Genomic DNA, 14,829 nt, shown 5'->3' on the forward strand with positions numbered 1-14,829 from the left:
ATTGTTCATTTCCCCTTTCATACTTGTTAGCATTTGTCTTACATATTGTGGTGCTCCTATGTTGGATGTATATATATTTATAATTGTTATATCTTCTTCTTGGATTGATCCTGTCATCATTATGTAGTGTCCTTCTTTGTCTCTTTTCACAGCCTTTGTTTTATGGTCTATTTGATCTGATATGAGTATTGCTACTCCTGCTTTCTTTTGGTCTCTATGTGCAAGGAATATCTTTTTCCAGCCCTTCACTTTCAGTCTGTATGTGTCCCTTGTTTTGAGGTGGGTCTCTTGCAGACAACATACATAGGGGTCTTGTTTTTGTATCCATTCAGCCAGTCTTTGTCTTTTGGTTGGGGCATTCAACCCATTTATGTTTAAGGTAATTATTTATAAGTATAATCCCATTGCCATTTACTTTATTGTTTTGTGTTTGAGTTTATACACCCTTTTGTGTTTCCTGTCTAGAGAAGATCCTTTAGCATTTGTTGGAGAGCTAGTTTGGAGGTGCTGAATTCTCTCAGCTTTTGCTTGTCTGTAAAGCTTTTGATTTCTCCTTCATATTTGAATGAGATCCTTGCTGGGTACAGTAATCTGGGCAGTAGGTTATTTTCTTACATCACTTTAAGTATGTCCTGCCATTCCCTCCTGGCTTGAAGAGTTTCTACTGAAAGATCACCGTTATCCTTATGGGAATCTCCTTGTGTGTTATTTGTTGTTTTTCCCTTGCTGCTTTTAATATGTGTTGTTTGTGTTTGATCTTTGTTCATTTGATTAATATGTGTCTTGGGGTGTTTTGCCTTGGGTTTATCCTGTTTGGGACTCTCTGGGTTTCTTGGACTTGAGTGATTGTTTCCTTCCCCATTTTAGGGAAGTCTTCAACTATTATCTCCTCAAGTATTTTCTCATGGTCTTTCTTTTGTCTTCTTCTTCTGGGACTCCTATGATTCGAATGTTGGGGCATTTAACATTGTCCCAGAGGTCTCTGAGGTTGTCCTCATTCCTTTTAATTCGTTTTTCTTTTTCCCTCTCTGATTCATTTATTTCTACCATTCTATCTTCTACCTCACTAATCCTACCTTCTGCCTCCATTATTATACTATTTTTCCCTCCAGAGTGTTTTTGATATCATTTATTGCATTATTCATTATGTATTGACTTTTTTATTTCTTCTAGGTCCTTGTTAAACCTTTCTTGCATCTTCTCAATCTTTATCTCCAGGTTATTTATCTGTGATTCCATTTTGTTTTCAAGATTTTGGATCATTTTCACTATCATTATTCAGTTCAGTTCAGTCGCTCAGTCATGTCTGACTCTTTGTGACCCCATGAATTGCAGCACGCCAGGCCTCCCTGTCCATCAACACCTCCCGGAGTTCACTCAGACTCACGTCCATTGAGTCCATGATGCCATCCAGCCATCTCATCCTCGGTTGTCCCCTTCTCCTCCTGCCCCCAATCCCTCCCAGCATCAGAGTCTTTTCCAATGAGTCAACTCTTCGCATGAGTGGCCAAAGTATTGGAGTTTCAGCTTTAGCATCATTCCTTCCAAAGAAATCCCAGGGTTGATCTCCTTCAGAATGGACTGGTTGGATCTCCTTGCAGTCCAAGGGACTCTCAAGAGTCTTCTCCAACACCACAGTTCAAAAGCATCAATTCTTCAGTGCTCAGCTTTCTTCACAGTCCAACTCTCACATCCATACATGACCACTGGAAAAACCATAGCCTTGACTTGAAGGACCTTAGTCGGCAAAGTAATGTCTCTGCTTTTGAATATGCTATCTAGGTTGCTCATAACTTTCCTTCCAAGGAGTAAGCATCTTTTAATTTCATGGCTGCAGTCACCATCTGCAGTGATTTTGGAGCCCAAAAAAATAAAGTCTGACCCTGTTTCCACTGTTTCCCCATCTATCTTTATCAGGTAGATTCCCTATCTCTTCCTCTTTTGTTTGGTTTGGTAGGCTTTTGTCTGGTTCCTTTACCTCTGTCTCTTCATCTTGTTTATATTCCTGTGTTTGGGGTGGCCTTTCTGTGTTCTGGCAGTTTGTGGAGTTCTCTTTATTGTGGAGTTTCCTCACTGTGGGTGGGGTTGTACGGGTGGCTTGTCAAGGTTTCCTGATTAGGGAAACTTGTGTCAGTGTTCTGGTGGGTGGAGGTGGATTTCTTCTCTCTGGAGTGCAATGAAGTGTCCAGGAATGAGTTATGAGATGTCAGTGGGTTTGGAGTGACTTTGAGCAGCCTGTATATTGAAGCTCAGGACTGTGTTCCTGTGTTGCTGGAGAATTTGTGTGGTATGTCTTGCGCTGGAACTTGTTGGCCCTTGGGTGGTGCTTGGTTTCCATGTAAGTATGGAGGCGTTTGATGAGCTCCTTTCGATTAATGTTCCCTGAAGTCAGGAGTTCTCTGGTGTTCTCAGGATTTGGACTTAAGCCTCCTGCTTCTGGTTTTCAGTCTTATTTTTACAGCAGCCTCAAGACTTCTCCATCTATACAGCACCACTGATAAAACATTTAGGTTAAAGATGAAAAGTTTCTCCACAGTGAGGGACACCCAGAGAGGTTCACAGAGTTACACGGAGAAGAGAAGAGGGAGGAGGGAGATAGAGGTGACCCAAATGAGATGAGGTGGAATCAAAAGAGGAGAGAGCAAGCTAGCCAGAAATCACTTCCTTATGTGCACTCCACAGTCTGGACCACTCAGAGATGTTCAAGGAGTTATACACAGAAGAGAAGAGGGAGGAAGGAGACAGAGTTGGCCAGGAGGATAAAAGGGGGAATCAAAAGGAGAGAGACAGATCCAGCCAGTAATCAGTTCCCTAAGTGTTCTCCACCATCCAGAACACACAAAGAGATTCACAGAGTTGGGTAAAGAAGAGAAGGGGGAGGGAGTAGATAGAGGCAACCTGGTGGAGAAAAAGGAGAGTCCAAAGAAGGAGAGCAGTCAAGCCAGTCATCTCGCTCCCGAGTAAAAATGGGTACTGAAGATTGGGTTCTTAAAAGTACAAAATTGGTAACAAATACCAAAAAGCAAAGATTAAAAATCTAGAGTAGAGGTTAGATTTTCAAAAATACAATATTAAAGAAAAAATACAAAGTCACAAAATTATAAAATATATATATGAAGTTTGCTTTAAAAAAAATGGGGTCTCTTTTTTGACAAATTAATAGTAGCTTATAAAAATGAAAATTAAAGGAGTACTAGAGGACTTAAAAAGTTTTTAATAAAAAAATAAAGAATGATAGTAAGTATAGTAAAAATATATCTAGGACTTTCTCTGGTGTTGTTGTGGGCAGTGTGGGGTCAGTTCATTTTCAGATAGTTCCTTGATCTGGCTTATATTTCTCAAGATCTATAGGCCCCTTCCTATGTAGTCGGTACTAACTACAGCATTTTAATCTATTGCACCTGTCACTTCCAAGGAGATTCCCTCTATTTTAGCTTTTTATGTTTGCTGGTCTCTTCAGTGTCTTATTTCCACCCTGACACAAGGGGGTGGTGTGGACACATTTTTAGGCTCACTTGTTCAGTTGTGCTGTGGGGAGGGAGGGATGCTGCAAACAAATAACACTGGCGTGTGTTTTCAGTGTCTTGGCCACGCTGGGTTCGCCCCTACTCACAGCATGTGTGCTTTCCCTGTCTACACTGCTTAGGCTCTAGGTTGCTCTGCCAGGAACTGTCTGAGGCCAGTCCTGGGTTGTATGCACTTCCCACGTCTAAGCCACTCAGGATCAGGTACTAGGGTAGTCCTCAGAGGTGCAGACTCGGTTGGGCCTGCGTTCTGTGCCCTTCCTAGGTCCAAGCAGCTCAGGTGACCAGGAGTTTAGCGAGCAGGGTCGCTGCGACTTATCGCTTCCCCCATCCCTGCCGCTTGGTTTTCTGGGTGTACAACATTCTCAGGCGGATGTTGACTGTCCAGAATCCCAAGAAGTCTTAGTTAGCAACGAAGCCTGCTTGACGTTTGGTAAATAATGCCTCTCTGGGGCCGCGATTGCCCCCTTCCGGCTCTGGCTGCCTGTCACTGGAGGGGGATGGTCTGCAGCCGGCTGGCTCTGCTCAGTCCTTTGTTCTGTGAGTGGGACTGGCGGTGTCTTAGGTTAGGGCTTTTCACTTGGTAGCTATCGCAGTCTGGTTTGCTAGCCCAAGTTAGTTCCCTCAGATTGCCCTTGGAGTATTCAGGCCCGGTTCTTACTCTAAGCAATGCAGCCTGTGCCTCCCTGCCCAGCCCCTGCAGGCTAGTGGCAGAAGCAGGCGTCTGCGCTGCTTCTCCACTGGGGGAGTTACCATTGGGCACGTAATCTATGGGTTTTAATTATTTATTTATTTTTCCTCCCAGTTATGTTGCCCTCTGTGGTTCCAAGGCTCTCCACAGACTCGGCAGTGAGAGTGTTTCCTGGTGTTTGGAAACTTCTTTTTTAAGACTCCCTTTCCGGGATGGAGCTCTGTCCCTACCTCTTTTGTCTCTCTTTTTGTCTTTTATATTTTTTCCTACCTCCTTTCAAAGACAATGGGCGCTTTTCTGGGTGCTTGATGTCCTCTGCCAGCATTCAAAAGTTGTTTTGTGGAATTTACTCAGGGTTCAAATGTTCTTTTGATGAATTTGTAGGGGAGAAAGTGGTCTCCCTGTTCTATTCCTCTACCATCTTAGGACTGCCTCCGAATCGATGCTTTTGAACTGTGGTGTTGGAGAAGACTCTTGAGAGTCCCTTGGATTGCAAGGAGATCCAATCAGTCCATCATAAAGGAAATCAGTCCTGGGTGTTCATTGGAAGGAATGATGTTGAAGCTGAAACTCCAATACTTTGGCCACCTGATGTGAAGAGCTGACTCATTTGAAAAGACCCTGATGCTGGCAACGATTGAGGGCAGGAGAAGGGGACAACAGAGGATGAGATGGTTGGATGGCATCACTGACTCAATGGACATAGGTTTGGGTGGACTCCAGGAGTTGGTGATGGACAGGGAGGCCTGGCATGCTGTGGTTCATGGAGTCGCAAACAGTCAGACATGACTGAGAGACTGAACTGATCTGAACTATATATGACATCACATCCATTGTATATGACATCACATTGACTATACATGGGACAGTCACAGCCATGGCATCTGTGCCATCACGTCCACAATATCGAGGACATCACACCCAATCTATGTATAACATCACATGCAGCATGTGTATGATATCATATGCCGTATTCATGACATCACATCTGCTGTTTATGACAACTACTGTATGCATGACATCACACCCACTGTATTTATGACAAAACTTCCACTGTATGACATCACAGTTCAGTTCAGTTCAGTCGCTCAGTCATCTCCGACTCTTTGCGACCCCATGAATCGCAGCACACCAGGCCTCCCTGTCCATCACCATCTCCCGGAGTACACTCATACTCACATCGATCAAATCTGTGATGCCATCCAGCCATCTCATCCTCTGTTGTCCCCTTCTCCTCCTGCCCCCAATCCCTCCCAGCATCAGAGTCTTTTCCAATGAGTCAACTCTTCGCGTGCGGTGGCCAAAGTACTGGAGCTTCAGCTTCAGCATCATTCCTTCCAAAGAAATCCCAGGGCTGATCTCCTTCAAAATGGACTGGTTGGATCTCCTTGCAGTCCAAGGGACTCTCAAGAGTCTTCTCCAACACCACACATCAAAAGCATCAATTCTTCGGTGCTCAGCCTTCTTCATAGTCCAACTCTTACATCCATACATGACCACAGGAGAAACTATAGCCTTGACTAGACGGACCTTAGTTGGCAAAGTAATGTCTTGACTATACTATCTTGAATATACTATCTAGGTTGGTCATAACTTTTCTTCCAAGGAGTAAGCGTCTTTTAATTTCATGGCTGCAGTCACCATCTGCAGTGATTCTGGAGCCCAAAAATATAAAGTCTGACATTGTTTTCACTGTTTCCCCATCTATTGCCCATGAAGTGATGAGACCAGATCTTTGTTTTCTGAATGTTGAGCTTTAAGCCAACTTTTTCACTCTCCTCTTTCACTTTCATCAAAAGGCTTTTTAGCTCCTCTTCACTCTCTGCCATAAGGGTGGTGTCATCTGCATATCTGAGATTATTGATATTTCTCCGGGCAATCTTGATTCCAGCTTGTGTTTCTTCCAGCCCAGCATTTCTCATGATGTACTCTGTATATAAGTTAAATAAGCAGGGTGACAATATACAGCCTTGACGTACTCCTTTTCCTATTTGGAACCAGTCTGTTGTTCCATGTCCAGTTCTAACTGTTGCTTCCTCACATGCATACAGATTTCTCAAGAGGCAGGCTAGGTGGTCTGGTATTCCCATCTCTTTCAGAATTTTCCACAGTTTATTGTGATGCACACAGTCAAAGGCTTTGGCATAGTCAATAAAGCAGAAATAGATGCTTTTCTGGAACTCTTTTGCTTTTTTGATGATCCAGCGGATGTTGGCAGTTTGATCTCTGGTTCCTCTGCCTTTTCTAAAACCAGCTTGAACATAAGGGAGTTCACGGTTCACGTATTGCTGAAGTCTGGCTTGGAGAATTTTGAGCATTACTTTACTAGCGTGTGAGATGAGTGCAATTGTGCAGTAGTTTGAGTATTCTTTGGCATTGCCTTTATTTGGAATTGGAATGAAAACTGAGCTTTTCCAGTCCTGTGGCCACTGTTGAGTTTTCCGAATTTGCTGGCATATTGAGTGCAGCACTTTCACAGCATCATCTTTCAGGATTTGAAATAGTTCCACTGGAATTCCATCACCTCCATTAGCTTTGTTCATAGTGATGCTTTCCAAGGCCCACTTGACTTCACTTTCCAAGATGTCTGGCTCTAGATTAGTGATCACATCATCATGATTATCTGGGTCATGAAGATATGTTCCAGTTTGTACAGTTCTTCCGTGTATCCTTGCCACCTCTTCTTAATATCTTCTGCTTCTGTTAGGTCCATACCATTTCTGTCCTTTATCGAGCCCATCTTTGCATGAAATATTCCCTTGGTATCTCTAATTTTCTTGAAGAGATCTCTAGTCTTTCCCATTCTGTTGTTTTCCTCTATTTCTTTGCATTGATCGCTGAGGAAGGCTTTCTTATCTCTTCTTGTTATTCTTTGGAACTCTGCATTCAGATGCTTATATCTTTCCTTTTCTCCTTTGCTTTTCACCTCTCTTCTTTTCACAGCTATTTGTAAGGCCTCCCCAGACAGCCATTTTGCTTTTTTGCATTTCTTTTCCGTGGGGATGATCTTGATCCCTGTCACCTGTACAATGTCACAAACCTCATTCCATAGTTCATCAGGCACTCTATCTATCATATCTAGGCCCTTAAATCTATTTCTCACTTCCACTGTATAATCATAAGGGATTTGATTTAGGTCATACCTGGTAACTCCAGAAAGAATGAAGGGATGGAGCCAAAGCAAAAATAATACCCAGTTGTGGATGTGACTGGTGATAGAAGCAAGAACCGATGCTGTAAAGAGCAATATTGCATAGGAACCTGGAATGTCAGGTCCATGAATCAAGGCAAATTGGAAGTGGTCAAACAAGAGATGGCAAGGGTGAGCGTCGACATTCTAGGAATCAGCGAACTAAAATGGACTGGAATGGGTGAATTTAACTCAGATGACCATTATATCTACTACTGCGGGCAGGAATCCCTCAGAAGAAATGGAGTAGCCATCATGGTCAACAAAAGAGTCTGAAATGCAGTACTTGGATGCAATCTCAAAACGACAGAATGATCTCTGTTTGTCTCTAAGGCAAACCATTCAATATCACAGTGATCCAAGTCTATGCCCCAACCAGTAACACTGAAGAAACTGAAGTTGAATGGTTTTATGAAGACCTACAAGACCTTTTAGAAGTAACACCCAAAAAAGATGTCCTTTTCATTAGAGGGGACTGGAATGCAAAAGTAGGAAGTCAAGAAACACCTGGAGCAACAGGCAAATTTGGCCTTGGAATGCGGAATGAAGCAGGGCAAAGACTAATAGAGTTTTGCCAAGAAAATGCACTGGTCATAGCAAACACCCTCTTCCAACAACACAAGATAAGACTCTACACATGGACATCACCAGATGGTCAACACTGAAATCAGATTGATTATATTCTTTGCAGCCAAAGATGGAGAAGCTCTATACAGTCAACAAAAACAAGACCAGGAGCTGACTGTGGCTCAGATCATGAACTCCTTATTGCCAAATTCAGACTCAAATGACATCACGCCCACTATATGTATGACATCATATGCAGTATATATGACATCACATCCACTCTTTGTGACATCATACCACTCTATTTATGACATCATCACATCCACTGTAATCATATCACTCCACTATATGTGACATCACATCCACTGTATATGACATCACATCTACTATACATGTGATATCAGAGCCACTGTATCTGTGTAATCACACCTGCTGTATTGATGACATCACACCCACTCTATGTATGACATTACACTCTGTGGCCATTATATCATATGTACTATACACGACATCACATCCAGTTTTTATGCCATCAAACTACAGTATTTATAACATCACATCCACTGTATTCATTACATCACATCCCTTATTTCTGACATCACATCCACTATATCTATGTCATCACACCCACTGTATCAATGATATCACACCAACTGTATGTATCAAATCATACCCACTGTATGTATGACATCAAACGCACTATACGTGACATCACCTCCACTCTTTATGACATCAAACCACTGTATATATGACATCACACCCAGTGTATTCATAACATCACACCCACTATATCTACATCACATCCACTGTATCTGTGTCATCACACCCACTATATTGATGACATCACACCCAGTATGGAAGACTTCACACTTGGCTTATGTATGACATCATATGCAGTATACATGACATCACATCCACACTTTATGACATCAAACCACAGTATTTATGACATAACATCCACTATATTCATGACATCACACACACTGCATATGGCATCACATTCCCTGTATATGACATCACATCCACTATACCTGTGACACCACAGCCACTGTATCTATACCATAACCACTGTTTATGACATCATATATACTATATATGACATCACACAAAGTATGTATGACAACACAACCACTAAATCTGACACAACACCCACTATATCTGACATCACATCCCCTGAATCTGTGTCATCACAGCCATGGTATTGATGACATCACACGTACCATTTTTATGTCATCATATTCACTATATAAGACATGACACACTCTGTCGATGCCATCACACATACTGGATGTATGACAGCACACCCACTATATGCATGACATCATATGTGCTCTTTATGACAACACACCTCTATGACATCACATCCACTGTATTCATGACATCAGACTCATTATATATGACATGACACCCATTATATATGACATCACAGTCATTATACATGACATCACACCCACTATATAGGGCATCACATACACCATACATGTGACATCACAGCTACTATATCTGTGACATCCATTTACTGTATCTGTGTCATCACACCCAATGTATCAATGATATTATACCCATTGTATGTATGAGATCACACCCACTATTTGTATGACATATGCAGTGTATATGGCATCACATCCACTCTTAATGATGTCACACCACTGTATTTATGACATCATATCCACAGTATACAAGATATCACTCCAACCATATATGACATCACATCCATTGTCTATGACATCACATCCACTATATGTGTCATCACACCCACTGTGTTGATGACATCACAATCTATGCATGACATCACACCCACTGTATGTATGACATCATATGCACTGTACATGGCATCACATCCATCCTTTATGACATCACACCACTGTATTTATGACACCACACCCATTATATATATCACATCCATTGTATACGACATCACATCCACTATACATGTGATAGCACATCCACTGTATCTGTGTAATCACACCCACTGTGTCAATATCACACCCATTGTTGTATGACAACACACCCACTATATGTATGACATCATATGCTATATATATGACATTACATCCACTCTTTGTGATATCACACCCCTGTATTTATGACATCACATCCACTGTATTCATGACATTACACACACTCTATATGACATCACATCTGCTGTATACTACATGACATTCACCATACATGTGGTATCACATCCACTGTATCTGTGTCATCACATCCACTGTATTGATGATATCCCACCCACTATATGTATGACATCACACTCATTATATATATGACATAATATGCACTATATATGACATCACATCCACTCTGTATGACATCACACCATTATGTTTTGACATCACATCACTATGTTTTGACATCACATGCACTGTATTCATGACATCCCAACTACTATATATGACATCACATCCACTATACACGTGGCATCACATCTATTGTATTTGTGTCATCACACCCACTGCATTGATGACATCACACCCACTCTATGTATGATAACATGCACACTATATGTATGATTTCATACGCACTATATATGACATCATATCCACTCTTTATGATATCACACCACTGTATTTATGACATTACATCCACTGTATTCATGACATCATACCCACTGTATTCATGACATCACATTGTTATACATGTGACATCACAGCCACTATATCTATGACATCACACCCACTATGTTTATGAATCATATCCACTATGTATGACATCACACACAGTGTGTTCATTACAACACAACTACTATATCTGAAATTACACCCACTATAGGTGACATCACATCCACTATATATGTGCCATCACACCTTCTTTATTGATGATATCTTACCCACTGTATCTCTTCACATCCACTATATGTATGACATCATACACACTATATATGAAACCACATCCACTCTTTATGACACCACATCGCTGTATTTATGACATCACATCCACTGTATTCATGATATCACACCCACTATAAAGGACATCACATACACAATTCACGTGACATCACAGCCACTGTAGCTGTCATCACACCCACTGTATTGGTGACATCATACCCAGTACGTAAGACATCACACTTGACATATGCATGACATCATATGCAGTATACACCACATCACCTCCACACTTTATGACATCAAACCACAGTATTTATGACATAACCCACACCGCGCTCCATCCTGCCCCACCGCGCCGGGCTCCCCCGCCCCGCCCTCACCACTGCACACCTCTGCCTGCAGACTGGGCCTATCCCCCTACTCCCTTTAGGCTAAAAAGTCCCGCTTCACCCCCCTTTCCTGTATGCCAGGCTGGACCTGAACTTCGACCAAGTGAGATAAGAAGTGGGGAATACCACCCCGCCCAGGAGCACAAGGCGGTTTTGTTTTCTTTCCTTCACAGCCTGGACCCAAATCGTAATCACTACTCCCAAAAATGGTTTTCGCCAAAAAACTTCAAAATAGGCTCTGTATTCTGCTACAAGTCAAACACCACTGAACTAGAATTGCCCCCACGCTGTCCTCTCTTTGGCACATTCATCATTGAAGTCTAAAACTTTTGTTCATTATGATAGGTGCTGGGCAAAATAGATGCAAATCTGGTGACCTGGAGGTGATTCTCCATAAACAAGTTGAAACCTGACCTTCCCTGAAAGCCTGATGTATGTGATGAATGTGCTTGGTAAAGTGTAAAGGCCTACCGTGGTGTGAATCATTGTTCACACCATTCCAGGAGGCAGGAATAGTGGAGCCCTGGCAGTGAGACTCTTCCAACAAGGCCTTAACGTCCAGATGGCTGTGAACCTTCACTGTCCAGATCAATCTGTCTTCAGCAAGGGGCAACCAGTGATTTTACTCTTTATCAGTAGGATGCAGGGCCTCTATCTTTGCCTAAGACCTGCAAGAACTGAATAAGCTTACTCACAATAGAAAAAAATTAAGTTGACAACCAAGGATTACAGGGGATCAGGGCCCTTTGTTGGTTTACCACTGTACTCTTAGCCCTCATATGGCAGATGTTTGGCAAATATATATGGAAATATGGCTGTGAAAGGAAAAAAGAAGAATGATCTGTGACCTCTGCCTTCAAGGATCTTAAGACCTGTGGTTGTTGTTTAGTAGCTAAGTCGTGCCTGACTCTGTGACCCCATGAACGGCAGCACGCCAGGCTTCCCTGTCCTTCACCATCTCCCAGTTTGCTCAAACATAAGACTTGACCCAGGATTAGATACACATATAAAAAAGCAGATACTGTGTTGTAGTCTTGATAATTGCCAAGTGTGAATAATGAGCACTACAGCTCACAGGAGCAGGGAAATGCTTCTAGCCTGAGACAGGCAAAGAAAAGTTGATGGGAAGGAATTTGAGCTGTGCCCTCAAGCTGAGTGCAGAAGATTCAATCAGGCAGAAAAGAGGATGTGAGTCCTTCAAGTAAGAATGAAAAACATGAGAAAAACACCAGTGTCATAGGACATAGAACCTATTGGGCCCTAAATGTGTCCTATTGGTGGGATAGGGGGATCGTGTGATGGAGGAGGAGGAGAAAATATCAGAATAGATGCTGGTGACATTGGATGCCTTACATCCTGTCACCGAAAGCTGTGTGTTTACTGGAAAGGATCCGGCAATAAACTCTATCAGATATTACAATTTCCAAATACCTATTACATATATTTATTCAAGGCTGAAATTCCACTTGTATGGACCATGTAAGAGTGTGTTGGCTTATATAATGTTCAAATGTTTCTGCAGCCACTGGTAATTAGGCATTGCCTTGTGCCAACAAAGATCCGTCTAGTCAAGGCTATGGTCTTTCCAGTGGTCATGTATGGATGTGAGAGTTGGACTGCGAAGAAGGCTGAGCACCAAAGAATTGATGCTTTTGAACTGTGGTGTTGGAGAAGACTCTTGAAGAGTCCCTTGGACTGCAAGGAGATCCAACCAGTCTATTCTAAAGGAGATCAGTCATGGGATTTCTTTGGAAGGAATGAAGCTGAAACTCCAGTACTTTGGCCACCTCATGCGAAGAGTTGACTCATTGGAAAAGACTCTGATGCTGGGAGGGATTGGGGGCAGGAGGAGAAGGGGACGACAGAGGATGAGATGGCTGGATGGCATCACTGACTCGACGGACGTGAGTTTGAGTGAACTCAGAGTTGGTGATGGATAGGGAGGCCTGGCGTGCTGTGATTCATGGGGTTGCAGAGTCAGACACGACTGAGCAACTGAACTGAACTGAACTGAACTGAGCCCCAGTGTCATGGGTTTCCCTCTTAGTTCAGTCAGTAAAGAATCTGCCTGCAATGCAGGAGACCCTGGCTCAGTTCCTGGGTCAGGAAGATCCCCTGGAGAAGAAAATGGTAACTCACTCCAGTATTCTTACCTGGAGAATCCCATGGACAAAGGAGCTTGGCAGGCTGTAGCACGTGGGGTCGCAAGAGTCAGACACAACTTAGCGACTTAAAAAAAAAAAATGCCATGCTCCATACTCCAGATTTTCTTCTGAAATACCAACTAAAAGTCCACTAGAGCTTTGGTTCTGATTCGGTAAAGGCACCCCAGGGCACTTGTGGCCAACAACTCTCTGATAAGTGGAAGCTTGTGCCATGTCACCCCTGAAAACACCCTATGAATCATACCATGAACCTACTCTGCTCTAAAACAGAACACACATGTTCTGACTCCTGGTCCAGATCCTTGGACTTCATGCTCTTTCACAGAGTTTCTCAATGCAAGACCAGGGGGTTTTGGACTTGACCCCATGGATTCTATGGCATTGACCAAAGGTATAAAACTTAATATCAACAAAGGCCTTTGGAAAGTTGGCTCAGGGTAAGGTGCTAAATGACAACTGCCATATAGCTGTGATGTAAGACAGACAGTAGGGCATAGCAGGAATGTGTGAGCAGAAGAGCAGTGCCACTGTCTAGCTCATACCAAGCAACGTCCCACATACCCCAGGACCTTTGCACTTGCTGTCCCCTCTTCGTGGAATACCCCACCTCTGAAATGCTGTCCAGTAAGAACTCTCTGTAATGGTATAAATGTTCCATATCTGCTTTACAGCCACTAGTTACAGGTGAGTTTTCAGGACTGGAAATGTGGCCATTGTGCCTGAAAAACTGAATTTTAAATTTTATTTAATTTTAATTAGTACAAATTAAGATCGCCACCTATGGTTGTGGGCTACTCTACTGGAAAGCAAAGTTCTGGAATTCCATGTTACCCTTCTTCTACATCTTAAGTGTTTTAACTGAAATGTCTCCATTTCAGTGAGATCATTTATGACCACATGATTTGAAATTGTAGCCCTTCCTATCTGCCCCCTACCTTGTCTGCTTTCTAGATCACCAATGGGAGAAGGCAATGGCACCCCACTCCAGTACTCTTGCCTGGAAAATCCCATGGATGGAGGAGCCTGGTGGGCTACAGTCCATGAGGTCGCACAGAGTCGGACATGACTGAGCGACTTCACTTTCACTTTTCACTTTCATGCACTGGAGAAGGAAATGGCAACCCACTCCAGTGTTCTTGCCTGGAAAGTCCCAGGGACGGGGGAGCCTGGTGGGCTGCCGTCTATGGGGTCGCACAGAGTCGGACACGACTGAAGCGACTTAGCAGCAGCAGCAATGTTGCCATTCATCAGTCTATCTATGTTATTTATCCATTTTCCCTATTGTCCACTAAATCCCACAAGTGCCTGAAAGTCTTTTCCCTTTTGTTCAGTATCTAGAACATATTAGTCAAAGAATTCAATGTTTCTACATATGAAGATCTAGTTTTTCAAAAGGAGCTTCATCTGGAGCTCCTGATTTTGGAATGCTGAAAGTTAAAAAAAAAAAAAGAAGAAGCAAACTATATGCTAACTTT

Source organism: Ovis aries, chromosome X, assembly GCF_016772045.2.
Source record: "Ovis aries strain OAR_USU_Benz2616 breed Rambouillet chromosome X, ARS-UI_Ramb_v3.0, whole genome shotgun sequence".
NCBI lineage: Eukaryota > Metazoa > Chordata > Mammalia > Artiodactyla > Bovidae > Ovis > Ovis aries.